The sequence below is a fragment of the Zalophus californianus genome, chromosome 2 (assembly GCF_009762305.2).
Source record: "Zalophus californianus isolate mZalCal1 chromosome 2, mZalCal1.pri.v2, whole genome shotgun sequence".
NCBI classification, from domain to species: domain Eukaryota; kingdom Metazoa; phylum Chordata; class Mammalia; order Carnivora; family Otariidae; genus Zalophus; species Zalophus californianus.
Window position 1 is genome coordinate 124,723,502 of NC_045596.1, and position 16,872 is coordinate 124,740,373.

General features: G+C 37.2%; 1 long non-coding RNA gene across 3 annotated transcripts in view; it reads left to right on the forward strand.

Moving 5' to 3' along the window:
• Positions 1-16,872, forward strand: part of LOC113925099 — a 108,433-nt gene that overhangs the window by 26,936 nt on the left and 64,625 nt on the right. For all 3 annotated transcript variants that reach the window (XR_003520910.2, XR_003520912.2, XR_003520911.2), the window contains 2 exons: positions 11,604-11,711; positions 15,229-15,346. This is a non-coding gene — a long non-coding RNA (uncharacterized LOC113925099). The remainder of the gene's footprint in view (positions 1-11,603; positions 11,712-15,228; positions 15,347-16,872) is intronic.

Here is a 16,872-nt window from a genome sequence, read left to right on the forward strand (position 1 = left end):
TTCCGCTGGTTTCAGGTCTTTTCTGATTTGTATACAGTATATTTGCTGGGGACATTGTTAACCTGTTAGCATTTTGTTCTCTCATTCATCCTTTCTCCTCTGGACAAAATGACAAGACGAAAAAAATCACCTCAGCAAAAAGAACAAGAGGTAGTACCGTCAGCCAGGGACCTACTCAATACGGACATTAGTACGATGTCAGACCTAGAGTTCAGAATCATGACTTTAAAGATACTAGCTGGGCTTGAAAAAGGCATGGAAGTTATTAGAGAAACCTTTTCTGGAGAAATAAAAGAACTAAAATCTAACCAAGTCGAAATCAAAAAGGCTATTAATGAGGTGCAATAAAAAATGGGGGCACTAACTGCTAGGATAAATGAGGCAGAAGAGAGAATCAGCGATATAGAAGACCAAATGATGGAAAATAAAGAGGCTGAGAAAAAGAGAGCTAAACAACTACTGGATCACGAGGGCAGAATTCGAGAGATAAGCAATATGATAAGATTAGAATCATTGGGATCCCAGAAGAAGAAGAAAGAGAGAGAGGTGCAGAAGGTATATTAGAGCAAATAATAGCAGAGAACTTCCCTAATGTGAGGAAGGAAACAGGCATCAAAATCCAGGAGGCACAGAGAACCCCTCTCAAAATCAACAAAAATAGGTCAACAACCTGACTTCTAATAATAAAACTTACGAGTCTCAGAGACAAAGAGAAAATCCTGAAAGCAGCTCGGGAGAAGAGATCTGTAACCTACAATGGTAGAAACATTAGACTGGCAACAGACCTCTCCACAGAGACCTGGCAGGCTAGAAAGGACTGGCATGATATCTTCAGAGCACTAAACGAGAAAAATATGCAGCCAAGAATACTATATCCAGCTAGGCTGTCATTGAAAATAGAAGGAGAGATCAAAAGCTTCCAGGACAAACAAAAACTAAAGGAATTTGCAAACACGAAACCAGCCCTGCAAGAAATATTGAAAGGGGTCCTCTAAGCAAAGAGAGAGCCTAAAAGCAGCATAGACCAGAAAGGAACAGAGACAATATACAGTAACAGTCACGTTACAGTCAATACAATGGCACTAAATTCATACCTTTCAATAGTTACCCTGAATGTAAATGGGCTAAATGCCCCAATCAAAAGACACAGGCTATCAGATTGGATTCAAAAACAAGACCCATCAATATGCTGTCTGCAAGAGACTCATTTTGGACCGAAAGACACCACCAGATGGAAAGTGAGGGGGTGGAAAACCATTTACCATGCTAATGGACACCAAAAGGAAGCTGGGGTAGAAATCCTTACATCAGACAAATCAGATTTTAAAACAAAGACTGTAATAAGAGATGAAGAAGGACACTATATCCTACTTAAAGGGTCTATCCAACAAGAAGATCTAACAATTGTAAATATCTATGCCCCTAACATGGCAGCAGCCAATTATATAATGCAATTAATAACAAAAGCGAAGAAACACATTGACAACAATACAATAATAGTGGGGGACTTAAAACCCCCCTGACTGAAATGGACAGATCATCTAAGCAAAAGATCAACAAGGAAATAAAGACTTTAAATGACACACTGGACCAAATGGACTTCACAGACATATTCAGAACATTCCATCCCAAAGCAAAGGAATACACATTCTTCTCTAGTGCCCATGGAACATTCTCCAGAATTGATCACATCCTAGGTCACAAATCAGGTCTCAACCGGTACCAAAAGTTTGGGATCATTCCCTGCATATTTTCAGACCACAATGCTTTGAAACTAGAACTCAATCACAAGAGGAAAGTCGGAAAGAACTCAAATACATGGAGGCTAAAGAGTCTCCTACTAAAGAATGAATGGGTCAACCAGGAAATTAATGAAAACTTAAAAAAAACTCATGGAAACCAATGAAAATGAAAACACAACTGTTCAAAATCTTTGGGATACAGCAAAAGCAGTTGTGAGAGGAAAGTAAATAGCAGTACAAGCCTTTCTCAAGAAACAAGAAAGGTCTCAAATACACAACCTAACCCTACACCTAAAGGAGCTGGAGAAAGAATAGCAAATAAAGCCTAAACCCAGCAGTAGAAGAGAAATAATAAAATCAGAGCAGAAATCAATGAAATAGAAACCAAAAGAACAGTAGAACAGATCAACGAAACTAGGAGCTGGTTCTTTGAAAGAATTAGGAAGATTGATAAACCCCTGGCCAGACTTATCAAAAAGAAAAGAGAAAAGACCCAAATCAACAAAATCAGGAATGAAAGAGGAGAGATTGCAACCAACACCAAAGAAATACAAACAATTCTAAGAACATATTATGAGCAACTCTATGCCAGCAAATTAGATAACCTGGAAGAAATGGATGCATTCCTAGAGATGTATCAACTACCAAAACTGAACCAGGAAGAAATAGAAAACCTGAACAGACCTATAATCCCTAAGGAAATTGAAGCAGTCATCAAAAATCTCCCAACAAACAAAAGCCCTGGGCCAGATGGCTTCCCAGGGGAATTCTACCAAACATTTAAAGAAGAATTAATACGTATTTTCCTGAAACTGTTCCAAAAAATAGAAATGGAAGGAAAACTTCCAAACTCGTTTTATGAGGCCAGCATTACCTTGATCCCCAAACCAGACAAAGACCCCATCAAAAAGGAGAACTACAGACCAATATCCTTGATGAACATGGATGCAAAAGTTCTCACCAAAATACTAGCCAATAGGATCCAACAGTACATTAAAAGGATTATTCACCACGACCAAGTGGGATTTATCCCTGGGCTGCAAGGTTGGTTCAACATCCACAAATCAATCCATGTGATACAATACATTAACAAAAGAAAGAACAAGAATCATATGATCCTCTCAATAGATGCAGAAAAAGCATTTGACAAAGGACAGCATCCTTTCTTGATCAAAATTCTTCAGAGTATAGGGATAGAGTGTACATACCTCAATATCATAAAAGCCATCTATGAATAACCTACAGTGAATATCATTTTCAATGGGGAAAAAAACCGAGAGCTTTCCCCCTAAGGTCAGGAATGCGGCAGGGATGTCCACTATCACCACTACTGTTCAACATACTATTAGAAGTCCTAGCCACAGATATCAGACAACAAAAAGAGGCATCCAAATCGGCAAAGAAGAAGTCAAACTCTCACTCTTTGCAGATGATATGATACTTCATGTGGAAAACCCAAGAGACTCCACCCCAAAACTGCTAGAACTCATACAGGAATTCAGTAAAGTGGCAAAATATAAAATCAATGCACAAAAATCAGTGGCATTCCTGTACAAAAACAACAAGACAGAAGAGAGAGAAATTAAGGATTTGATCCCATTTACAATGGCGCCCAAAACCATAAGATACCTAGGAATAAATCTAACCAAAGAGGCAAAGGATCTGTACTCAGAAAACTATAAAATACTCATGAAAGAAATTGAGGAAGGCACAAAGAAATAGAAAAACATTCCACGCTCATGGATTGGAAGAACAAATATTGTGAAGATGTCAATGCTACCTAGAGCAATCTACACATTCAATGCAATCCCCATCAAAATACCATCCACTTTTTTCAAAGAAATGGAACAAATAATCCTAAAATTTGTATGGAACCAGAAAAGACCCCAAATAGCCAGAGGAATGTGGAAAAAGAAAAGCATAGCTGGTGGCATCACAATTACGGACTTCAAGCTCTATTACCAAGTTGTCATCATCAAGACAGTATGGTACTGGCACAAAAACAGACACAAAAATCAATGGAACAGAATCGAGAGCCCAGAAATGGACCCTCAACTCTATGGTCAACTCATCTTCTACAAAGCAGGAAAGAATGTCCAATGGAGAAAAGATAGTCTCTTCAACAAATGGTGTTGGGAAAATCGGACAGCCACGTGCAGAAGAATGAATCTGGACCATTTCCTTACACCACACACAAAAATAGACTCCAAATGGTTGAAAGACCTCAGTGTGAGACAGGAGTCCATCAAAATCCTAAAGGAGAACACAGGCAGCAACGTCTTCAAACTCAGCTGCAGCCACTTCTTCCTAGAAACATTGCCAAAGGCAAGGGAAGCAAGGGCAAAAATGAACTATTGGGACTTCATCAAGATAAAAAGCTTTCGCACAGCAAAGGAAACAGTCAACAAAACCAAAAGACAACCGACAGAATGGGATATGATATTTGCAAATGACATATCAGATAAAGGGCTAGTATCCAAAATCTATAAAAAACTTATCAAACTCAACACCCAAAGAACAAATAATCCAATGAAGAAATGGACAGAAGACATGAACAGACATTTTTCCAAAAACGACATCCAAATGGCCAACAGACACAGGAAAATGTGCTCAACATCACTGGGTATCAGGGAAATCCAAATCAAAACCTCAATGAGATACCACCTCACACCAGTCAGAATGGCTAAAATTAACAAGTCAGAAACAACAGATGTTGGCGGGGATGTGGAGAAAGGGGAATCCTCCTACACTGTTGGTGGGAATGCAATCTGGGCAACCCCTCTGTAAAACAGTATGGAGGTTCCTCAATCAGTTGAAAATAGAGCTACCATACGATCCAGCAATTGCACTACTGGATATTAACCACAAAGATACAAATGTAGGGATCCAAAGGGGTACGTGTAGCCCGATGTTTATAGCAGCAATGTCCACAATAGCCAAACTGTGGAAAGAGCCAAGATGTCCATCAACAGATGAATGGATAAAGAAGATGTGGTATATACATACAATGGAATATTATGCAGCCATCATAAGGAATGAGATCTTGCCATTTGCAACGACGTGGATGAAACTGGAGGGTGTTATGCTGATTGAAATAAGTCAATCAGAGAAAGACATGTATCATATGACCTCACTGATATGAGGAATTCTTAATCTCAGGAAACAAACTGAGGGTTGCTGGAGTGGTGGGGTGTGGGCGGAAGAGGGTGGCTGTGTGATAGACATTGGGGAGGGTATGTGTTATGGTGAGCACTATGGATTATGCAAGACTGTTGAATCACAGATCCGTAACTCTGAAACAAATAATGCGATATATGTTAAGAAAAAAAAAAAAGAAGAAGATAGCACGAGTGGAAGAATGAAGGGGGAGATCGGAGCGGGAGACGAACCATGATAGACGGTGGACTCTGAAAAACAAACTGAAGGCTTAGAGGGGAGGGGGTGTGGGGGGATGGGTTAGCCTGGTGATGGGTATTAAAGAGGGAACATTCTTCATTTAGCACTGGGTGTTATGCACAAAAAATGAATCATGGAACACTACATTACACTAATGATGTAATATATGGTGATTAATATAACAATAAAAAAATTTAAAGGAAAAAAAATAGCACCTGGACAAAAAAAAAAAAAAAAGAACGCTCTACCTCTCCCTCTACCCATCCTCCCACTCTCTCCCTCTCCCTCTCTCTTTTCAAATAAATAAATAAATCTTAAAAAAAGAACTCTAAAAAAATGAATTGGTTCTTTGCTCATTTTTATTATTTATTATTTATTATTGTGAATTCCATTTCTTGGTCCTTTTTCAACATGCAACAAAAGATTCTAGTGCTTTCAACATTAGATTACTAAAAAGATGCTTTTTACAATGACTTTATGGAAGTTTTAAAAATAGGACAATAAGACTTTTGGGACTTGTTACATAGATTATTGTCAGTAATGAGGTTTGGGGCAAAACAAGTAGAAAAATGAAGTTGCCATGAACTCAGATGAGAAACAGATTTGGGGATTGGTGACTGGACATATTTCACATGTTAAGTTTGAGCTGCTTCTTACACATCCACGTAGAGATGTCAAGTATGTGACTGGATATATGAATTCAAATTTCATGGGAAAGAGCTACACTAATGGCATGAACTTGGGAGTCATCAGTATATAGATGGTAGACATGGGTCTGAATGAGATCATCCAGGGAGTGGGTATAAACATGAAAGACCATAAAAGAGAAGAGGTCCAAGGTCAGGATCCACAGAAAGACTAAGAAAGAGCATCCAGAAAGATAGGAGGAATGATTCTTCATTGCCTTTTCATTCCCTGATTTGGAGGCACTATAAATGTGAGCAGTTATAGTTTAGTCCTGGAAAATGCTGTAAGGATGATGTTGCTTAGTTCAAATATGTTTAAAGATGCTGAGAAGTGTACCATATGCAGTCCATTGATATTTTTTGTTGGTTTGAATTAAGACTTGCCGGCTGCAGAAAACTAAAAATACATCATGCTGATAAATGGACACCCTGAACACTTTGTGTGTGTGTTTTTCACAGTTTTCCATGACATTTTAACCAAGTGTGGAGGATATTGTTCTTCTTTCCTTACACTTGGTATGGCTAATGCTGAATGTGTGGGGATTACAATCATACCATGTGACAGATTGCAGTGTCACACATACAGGATTCTGCCTGCACTGCAGGGATGAACAGAAGGAAATCATGGCTAGCAGAGAGAAAGTATTTATTCAGCTGCAAATAGCATAATAAAGTGGTAATGATAATTAAGAAAGTTACCAGGTGAAAGTCATGCTTCCTTCAGGTTCTTCACTCTTCACCATTACCTCAAAAATATGTATAGATAACTATCTATACATATATTATATGTATCATATATCATATATAACATATATATATGCATATTGCTTCCAGGTATCTCCATCTTTATTAGAACAGACAGTTATCGTTTCAAAAATACTCTATTTAGTTTATTTTGTGTAAAGATAGCATTCAACAAAGGTTAACTTTTAGTTCAGGAAAAACTGATTTGCTTGGGAAATCAAGTAATGATTCCTGTACATAGGAAATATATATGAGGCAAAAAAAAAAATAGAGATCATACATTACTTATATAAAACTGTGCTTAAAATTTAGAAGCCAGATACAATTGATTGGAGAAGTCCCAACGTCATTGTAAGATGATAATCATCTAGGATGTGGCATTGTGTGAGGTCTGCCCTTCTTGTTCTTCTTGGGCATTGAGCTCCTTTCTCTGAGCATGTTCCTGGAGACAGATCAAAGAAAACAAGGAAGGCAAAGACACTATATGTCTTGGTTCTTCAAGTGGTATATAGCACTAGCCTTAAGAATTAATTAAACATTAATTAACAGATTAAGCATTAATGATCTAAATGACAATTAAGGGGCCCCTGGATGGCTCAGTTGGTTAAGCATCTGACTCTTGATTTCGGCTCAGGCCATGATCTCAGGGTAGCGAGATCGAGCTCCCGGTCAGGCTCCGCACTGGGCATGGAGCCTGCTTAAGATTCTCTCTCTCTAAAAGGTATGGGTTATGGTGAGCACTGTGAATTGTGTAAGACTGTTGAGTCACAGACCTGTACCTCTGAAACAAATTATACATTATATATTAAAAAAAAAAAGAAGATAGTAGGAAGGGAGAAATGAAGAGGGGGGAATCGGTGGGGGAGAGGAACCATGAGAGACTATGGACTCTGAGAAACAAACTGAGGGTTTGATAAAAGAGGCTTCTGGAGAGGGGCGCCTGAGTGGCTCAATCAGTTTAGCATCCAATTCTTGATTTAAGTTCAGGTCATGATCTCGAGGTCCTGGAATTGAACCCTGCATGGAGCTCCTTGCTCAGCCCAGAGTCTGCTTCAGGATTCTCTCTCTCTCTCTCTCTCTCCTTCTGCCCCTCCCCCTAGTTGTGCTCTCACGGTCTCTCTCTCTCCCTCTTTCTCTCAAATAAATAAATATTTTTAAAAAAAGAGAGAGAGAGACTTCTGGAGAGTTTATGAAGTTAATTTCTTCATGCTTTCTCTGTCTCCCAAATGGAATCTTAAAGACAACCCAAATAAGCAGATGACTTCACTCAGTTGCAGGGGGAAATGCCTCTCTCTGTTGCTCTCTTTCTGTCATTTTCATTCTGTGGCTGTTTCTGGCTCTGGCTCTGGCTCTCTTTCTTCCACAGTCTCTCATCTTTCCCCTGTAGTAATGTTGTTAAGTTGTTAGAATTAACTGATATTTTTCCAGATGAAATTTCCAATAGAATTTTATGGTATAAAACAAATTACACTACTTACTTCTCAGGTCAGGTGCAGATGGATTTCTCAAGCCTCCTTTCATACTCAGTCAAGGGAAAAAATTTTGTATGTATATTGATGTATATTTTGTGCAGTAATAATTTGTTCTAGGTAGTGTTCAAGGAATGACATTTGGATTCTAAAGTTAGGTATACTGATCTGTGAGTTGAAAACTAGTAACTAGAGATACCTGGGTGGCTCAATCGGTTAAGTATCTGCCTGTGGCTCAGGTCATGATCCCAGGGTCCTCAGATACAGTCTTGCATCGGGCTCTTGCTCAGCGGGGAGCCTGTTTCTCCCTTTGCCTGCTGCTCCGCCTGCTTGTGCATACTCTCTTTCTTTCAGTCTCTCTCTCTGACAAATAAATAAATAAAATCTTTAAAAAAAAAAACAAACTAGTAACTAGGCTCTCTGAACCCATATATTCAAAATGCATTTAAATGAGTTTATGAAGAGTAACATCTTTCATTTTATTCTTAGATATTGCTCAATAAATATTAAGAATAATATATTATTAACTAATTAATACTATATTAGTAATTAATAATGTATTAATACCTTAATATTAATAAATAATGTAAGAATAATTGAGCCTTACTCTTATGACCTCTGTCCTTTTATAGAAATAATATTTTATAATTGAAAGCCAAAATTTATTTAGCTTTATATGTACCCTTCCAAGAAACAAAAATGAATTAACAGCAATTTATAGGAATTAGCAAGAACACATGGAACCAAACCTTTTATTTTATTATTTTACTTTTTTATTTTATTTTATTTTATTTAAGTATCCCTTTATAATCCCTTGGACTTCATGATAAAATTAGGTCAATGAAAGTGATACAGTTTAATGATGTGGTCAAAAACACCTTGAGGAAATAAAAAGTCAACAATAATTCAACTTGTGTTCAAGATTTATTGCCACGAACTTTGTGGCATTGAAGAAAATTCCATTAAGCATTACTGCATCTCTTTTTCTCCCTGGAGGAAAACAAAGTATTTATCTCCCCTTACCATGATTAGAGAATTGTCACCTTTAAAAAAAACATTGTCCTTTATCGCCAAAGCAGACACATAACAAGAAAATCACAGAGCATTTTCTTCTGAACTTGGGAATTACATTTCATGATCTCACCTTTACTGAGGCATTTCCTGTAGGTATGCAGAGGTGTACTTCTGTTGAATGCTACTAAATGCCAGACACTGAACTGTGCACTTTCCCTACTTAAAGCGTTTCAACAACTTCATAAGAAATACTGTATTATTTTCATTTTCCAGATGAGAACACCAAGTTTCAGATAATTTAAGTGACTTGTTGGATGCTACATTTTGAAGTGCTAGAGTCAGAATTTGAACCGGGGCCCAGAGGTGGAGGTCTATATACCACGATGAATTATTTCATTTTTAAAACTATGTATATTCGTGTGTGTGTGTGTGTGTGTGTGTGTGTGTGTGTGTGTCTTGGGGATGGGTAGACAACTTATGCTAGCTAGCCAGAAGATCAGAATGTGCCTCTGTTGTCCCCGATACAGAAAACAAGATGAGTGAATAGAAGTGATGTTATGATTTTAAGCTTCAATGCAGCTGTGCTGTTGGGTAATATTCTACTATGCATATGAGGGCAATGCCATAGGGATAGGAGAGGAGCAAAATGGAAGGAAGGATCTCAGGCCCTGAAGTTTTTAAGCCATCACTTGAGACCTGGACTCCTATTCAAAATATTCCTGAAAATGTATTTGCATTACCCTAGAGCATATCCTAATATAGAACAGCACAGATTAAACATTAATTAACAGATTAAGCATTAATGATCTAAATGACAATCAAGGGGCCCCTGGATGGCTCAGTTGGTTAAGCATTCGACTCTTGATTTCGGCTCAGGGCCATGATCTCAGGGTAGTGAGATCAAGCCCCCGGTCAGGCTCCACACTGGGCATGGAGCCTGCTTAAGATTCTCTCTCTAAAAGGTATGTGTTATGGTGAGCACTGTGAATTGTGTAAGACTGTTGAATCACAGACCTGTACCTCTGAAACAAATTATACATTATATGTTAAAAAAAAAAAAGAAGATAGTAGGAAGGGAGAAATAAAGGGGGGGAATCGGTGGGGGAGAGGAACCATGAGAGACTATGGACTCTGAGAAACAAACTGAGGGCTCTAGAGGGCAGGGGGTGGGGGGATGGGTTAGCCTGGTGATGGGTATTAAAGAGGGCACGTACTGCATGGAGCAGTGGGTGTTATACGCAAACAATGAATCATGGAACACTACATCAAAAACTAATGATGTAATGTATGGTGATTAACATAACATAATAAAAAAATTAATAAAAAATAAATTTAAAAAACCTATTATGAAATTAAATATATATATAATAAAAAAAGATTATCTCTAGCCCTCTCCTTCTGCTCCTCCTTCCATGCTCTCTCTTTCAAATAAATAAATAATAAATAAATAAATAATCAATAAATTAGAAAAATAATAAAACTTCTTAAGTAGAAAAAATAATGAAAGAGGAAATATTGATATCATGGAAGACAAGCAAAAAGAAGAGAGAAGAGCAGTGAAATAAAAGTCCAGTTCTATAAAAATGCCACTAATGTAGGCAATATTCTGCCAATGCTGATCAGGAAAAAAGAGTGAGAGAGAGAGAGAGAGAGAAGTGATAGGTGATAAGTAGCTAGATGAATAGATATTGAAAACACTGTAACTATATGTAATATTGAGGATTTTAAAAACCTGTTAAAAGTATGAGACCCTTTATAATAAATTTTAAAATAAAATGTTAATTATCTAAAAATATATGTTAACAAAATGTATTCATTATAAATAAAAATCCATGTAGATCTATATCAACTAAAGATATATAAACATTATCAAAATATCTACATCAGAAAAAGCAACAGGTCCAGATGTTTTGATTGGTGTATTCTACTAAGTTATCAAGAAATAGAAAGTCTTTTCTTATAAATTTTACAAAACTAGTATGAATTTGCTACCAATTCTGCAAATAAATAAAGCCAGGAAAATGATTAGCAACTATCATTTATGAAATAGATCTAAAACTACTGTATAAAATAGCAAACTGATTCACATTGTGTGTGTGTGGTGTGTATATAGGTAAAAAAAACTTCATGACTAAATATGTTTTATCCCAAGATATTAAGATGATTTAAATTTAGAAAATACATTAATATAATACATCAACCTGACAATGTAAAGAAAAATCTATATCAATAAATGCAGCAGTCATATAATAAAATTGAAAACAACTTATGAAAGAAACAATGAACAAAACAGTAATAGAAGGTCACTTTCCTAATCCAATTGTTTGTATCTTTCAAAAGCAAGTGAATTCAATGGCAGTGAAATGTTAGAAGCATTCCGTACTTTAGTTATTTCCCCACATATCTACCTCTAATCCAGGTTTAGGCTAATGAGATATAAATGCAAGCTTTAAGTGGCAGCTTCCATGAGACTTCCTTAACAGATATCTGGCCCATGAGTTTTGACCTTTCTTTTTCTCCTCTTCCTCCTTCCTGTCACTGCTGATGTGGAGGCTGCTATGAATCAAGAGTGTAGGAGTGGCGAACTGGAAGGTCTGAGTCCTTAACAATATGTAGCACCATATCAGCCCCAAACTGACAGCTTCCAGACCTGTAGAAATGTAAGTAAGAAATAAACTTCTATTTTGTTTCAGCTGCTGTTACCATGACTGCTTCTTGTCAACCCTGTACATTGCTAGCAAATGTAATGACAGAATAAAAAGAAATGAGTTATAAATTATAAATATACCCTAGTTGAGATTTGGAGAGTTATATGATTATATACATAGAAAATCACAGATATTTATATTGCAACATCAGTGAGCTACTCTTTCATACCCATAACATTGTCAGAAACTAAAAAATCTGATAATACCAAGTGTTGATGAAGTCATGGAAACATACAAGCCCTCGTACACTGCTAATGGGAGTATACATTTTTTAAAATTATTTCATCAAGTTTATAGTTGGAATTCTTTTGACTTTAGGCAACAGAAATCTTATCTCAAATTGGCTTAATTAACATGGACATCTACTATCACCTGTGTACAGAGTTTAGCTGAAAACCAGGCTTATGATGATCAGGGGCTCTACAAGTCTTCGAGAAGCCAGTTCTTTCCAGCTCTGTTTCTGCCATCCTTAATATACCAACTTCTCTCTCACACTGGCCTCTCTCAGTGGCAAGAATGTTACAGCTTTTCCAGAGATCTCATCCAGACAGACATCTAGAGAAGAAAAGGCGCTATATTCCTGTGACTTCCTTTTAGGAGTAAGGAAACCATTTCCAAAAGTTCATGTTTCTTTACTCAGCATTAGCCATGTGCCCATTCTCAAACCAATTATTTTCAAAGAGAATAGAGTAGCATAATCATTAGAGCAAGATTTTTAGTAGCAAAGGATTAAAGACTGAAAATTCAGTAATAAGCAAATGGATAAAATTGTTTTTTACAGCATTATAATAGAATACTATATAGTAATACTGATAAGAGTAACAGGTAACATTTAGTGAGGTGTTACTATGTGCTAGGTACTCCTCTAAGCACTTGCTAAATATGTATTTATTTTTCCATGGAAGAGTGGGCAAACCCTACATTTAAACTAGTAATTTCATCCTATTGAGATGATACCCATAAGATCAATGATAATTAAAAGGGCTGGTAATAACAACTGTTGGTAAAGATAAATGTTATGTGTGTGTATGTACATACATATATACATATTTGTAAATATATATATGGAATATTGTAAATATATATATGGAACATAAACTTCAAATACTAGTTATAAAAGTTTAATTTTTCAGATAAAAAATAAAGCATGAAGAAATTAAATATTTACCCAAGAACTCAAGGCTATTAAGAGGCAGAGATAGGACTTGAGTCCAGAGAGTCTTTAAATAGCAGTTAAAATAAATAAATTAGATCTACATACATGTATCAATGTGGACAATTTTAAAAGCGTAATCTTGAGTAGATGGTAGCCTTTCAACATAAAAGGAAATATAAGAATAGACTAAGTTTGCCACGAGGGGTTAGATATTAAGAGTTCATTTGGGAATAGGTTGTTTTGAAGGTAAGGAACAATGATGACACCCCACAGTCATGTATATGGCTATCCAGAAGACAATCAGATACAAACATTTCAAAAAAGGTTTTTGGATCTGGATAGCTGACAGTTATCAGGTAGTAGTGGAAACTGCAGGTGGATTTAAAATGTGAAAAGAGGGAAGTAAGAAAGAAAGAGTCCTAAGTTTGGGGAGAAAGGAACCCAGAAGGGAGGTTGATAAGGAATAACAGAGTAGTAATGGATGAGAGTCCTGTCTCAAATATGATAAAGGGTGAGCTTCAAGAGCATTATGGCCAATAATATCAAATGCTACTGGGAGTGGTGAAAATACTTGGCACATCATTGAGAACATTAGTGAAACCACTTTCCAATGCAGTTATAGTTACAAACCTGCTTCTATCCTTTGAAGAGTCAATAGGAGATGAATAGAAGGGTATATAAAATTGCAGGCTATTTTTTCAGAGGAGCTTGGTCAGTGAAGAAAAAGTGAATGTTAGAGGATCAGGCAGGGAGAATGAAGGGTTTTTTCAGTGGAAAAGACATGATAATATTTTTAACTTGTGTGAAGTCAGTAAAGGGAGACATCTAAAATACTGGATAAGGAAGGGTAGGACTTACTGTAGGAGCAACATCTGGAAGAAGATGGGAAGCAGTGGATCAAGAGCACAGGTGGAGAATTTAGCCTTGAACGTGAGAAATAATGAGGAAGTGAATAAGAAATCTCCCAGATGAGAAGAGAGACAGATGGAACAAAGAAAGGAGAGAAATGAGTTTTGTCCTGCTGTGTTTCCAATCAGCTTTTCCCAGAAGGGATACTTGGCAAGGAAAACAGGAAACAGACAGGTGGTCCAAGGTCTATTGGGTAAAGTTAATATATAGTTGCTTGATTATTCAGGTCTGAGTTTTAGGACAAAAAAAAAGTGGATTAAAAGCAATTACTGAAAATTTATGAGTCATATCCAGTTGCCCAGACACCAGTCTCCTGACCTGAATTTCTTCTTCCTTTAGTGAGTGGAGCTGGAATGTTGCCTATATGGAGGCCATTCTGAATTTACACCAAAAAACAAACCAACCAGAAAAGAGTTAAAGAAAAGTCTCACCAGATGTCAGCACCAAAAGCCACCTAGTGATCCTCCACACAAACCCTGTTTCACAGAGGAAAAAAACAAATCTCGAAAGTGTGCATGATAGCTCCAAGGTCATCAAATTATTGATTGGTGGAGAGCTCATGCTTTATTTTCAACAAACACATGATATATTTTACTTCTTTAATTAATTTATTATTTGCCTCCTCCCATGAGAATGTGGTCTCCTTGAGAGCAGGGAATTGTGTCTCTTTTGCTCACTGCTGTTACCTCAACCCTCAAAGTGTACCTGGTGTTTAGAAGGCACTTGTTCATTATTTGTTCGTGAATGGATTAAACTTTCTACTTACCCATTACTATTTCAAAAAGAGCACTTCAAAATGAAACTGACACTTCAAACAACCATGTCCATGCAAATAATTTTTATTAACTGCTTCTTCATTGGGTGGAGAAAGCTCTGGGGTAGAGCAGAATTCAAATCCAAGACTACCCAGTCTCAGAGCCAAATGTTGGATGAATTAGACCCATTCAGTTATTTCTCCCTGAAAAAACTGAAGGGATTTTTGTGGCAAAAAAAAAACAAAATAACAATAACAAAATAAATGAAAACCAAATCAATATTATACAACTATATAGAGTTCACACAACAGTGAGCCTCATGGTATATTCCACATTTATATCTTTATCCATATTTTTATGTCTATGCCCATGTTTATGCCACCCAAGATAAATATGGTAGAAAAGATTCACTGGGTCTGTTGCTAGGGGACGGTTATGAAAATTGTAACTTCTTATGACCCTTCCTCTGCTGAAGAAAATTCTCTATTTTGGGGTTTTGTGTGAAAAAAAAAAAAAGATGAGAAAGAAACACTGTGAAGCAGGCAGCTACCAAGAAGAGTGTTGGTCGATGCTGGGTGAATTTGAGAGAGGTTTTTCCTACTCTCTCTGAAGCGTAATCCTTTTTTTTTTTTTTTTTTTTTTCCTTCAGGAGTCATCTCCAGAGACAGGAAGGAGAAACATTCTGCATGAGGATGTGTCCATCTCAGGGGAAGCATATGAAACTGTAGAAGCAGCTCACACAACAAAGCATTTGTTTTTGAAATTAGGTAAGAGAATCCCATGTTATGGCTGTGAGAGATGCAAGTGAGTGTTTAACGATTCACATTGCCTGAGGCTTTCTAGTATCTTTTTTGTAGCCCAAATTCTTGATAGAAAATGTACAGATTAGTATAATCAGTGCATTAAACTTTATAATATATATAATAGGATGTCAAATAGGATACTTAGGTTCTAGAATTTTTGCAAAGATCCAAAGCCAAGAACAAATAAACCTCATGTTCTGTACTCAGAAAGCCCACTACCTTCTTACCAGGTATTAGTGACAAAAGCTAGTTCAGAAAATGCCTAGTCACCAACTCTCCCCACCTCTCCCCCGCCCGCAGTATTACCCCACCCAAAGTAAGAGGAAGGTTGTGTGGGGGAGAGAGGTGGTAAGTCTCCTGGAGAAAGCAAAGCTTGGGTAAGAATGAAAGCACCACTCTTCCCTTTCTAAAACACAGTGGGAGAACTCCAGGAGGATCACATAAAGATTGACAGTTCCTGCCAGGGCAGCCTGGCAAGCCAAATATAGCAGGATGTGTGCTGGGCTGCAGAACACAAACGTCCCCGTCTGTGCCATCATTAATGCTGAACATAGTCAGAGAGACTGAATTTGGGAAGAGCGTCTGGGAGTCTGAAGCATACATCCTTATCCTTTTCAGTCCTCCTCATCCATATGAGGAAGAATAAATGTGTCCCTGAAGTTTGGAAGTATACACCGATGCAGTGTGGTCTTGAGGTTTCTGTAGCAGAAACGCCTATATTAACAGCACTTGAAGGGATGGTGGCACAGTGTACCTGGGAGGAAAATAGTGGTAACCCTACTCCATCTCTATTTCCCATAATCCTCTGAAATGTCATGGGGACTCTGGTAGTTTCCAGAGCTGAATGGAAAGGAACATGAAGGCAGTAGAAGAGGGTGGGCTTTGGGGCTGCTAGGTAGTTGCTGGGCCAATTTCGTAAGGCTCAATTTAAAGAAAAAGTTGTGATACCCAATCTGCTGTAAAAGGAAAACTGCCCTGGGGAGGAGAGGGGGATGTAACCATTTGAATAAGGGCAAATTAATAGAGTTTCAGAGACAATGTCATGTCACCCACATTTCTGCCCAATTAAGGAAAACATTCATTTTCTTCTCAAGCCCTATTCAGCAAATAACTTAGTATTTTTGCTTTATTTTTCCATCAAAGTAGGAAAAGGATAAGTCTCTCTTTATTGCTATAATAGGTAAGAAAACACAGATCCCAGAAGCAGATAGCCAAAGAACACAAAATACCTAAAGAAGGGAAAGATCAAGTAGAACATTAGGATCACCAAAAACAAATAAGCAATTCTCAGAGTACTAAGGAATTAATGGGAAAAATCCTGCCAGTAATTTGGAGAAAACAAACCTCCTAAGGAACACCGTTGATAAAAGCTTGGTACACAAGCAGAAAAGAAGTGTTGTCTATAATAATAAGGGCTGAAATACAAGTAAGCAACAACCTGGAGCAGGTAGGTGTGGGCAAAGTATGGTATAGGAAACATCAAGGAGAGT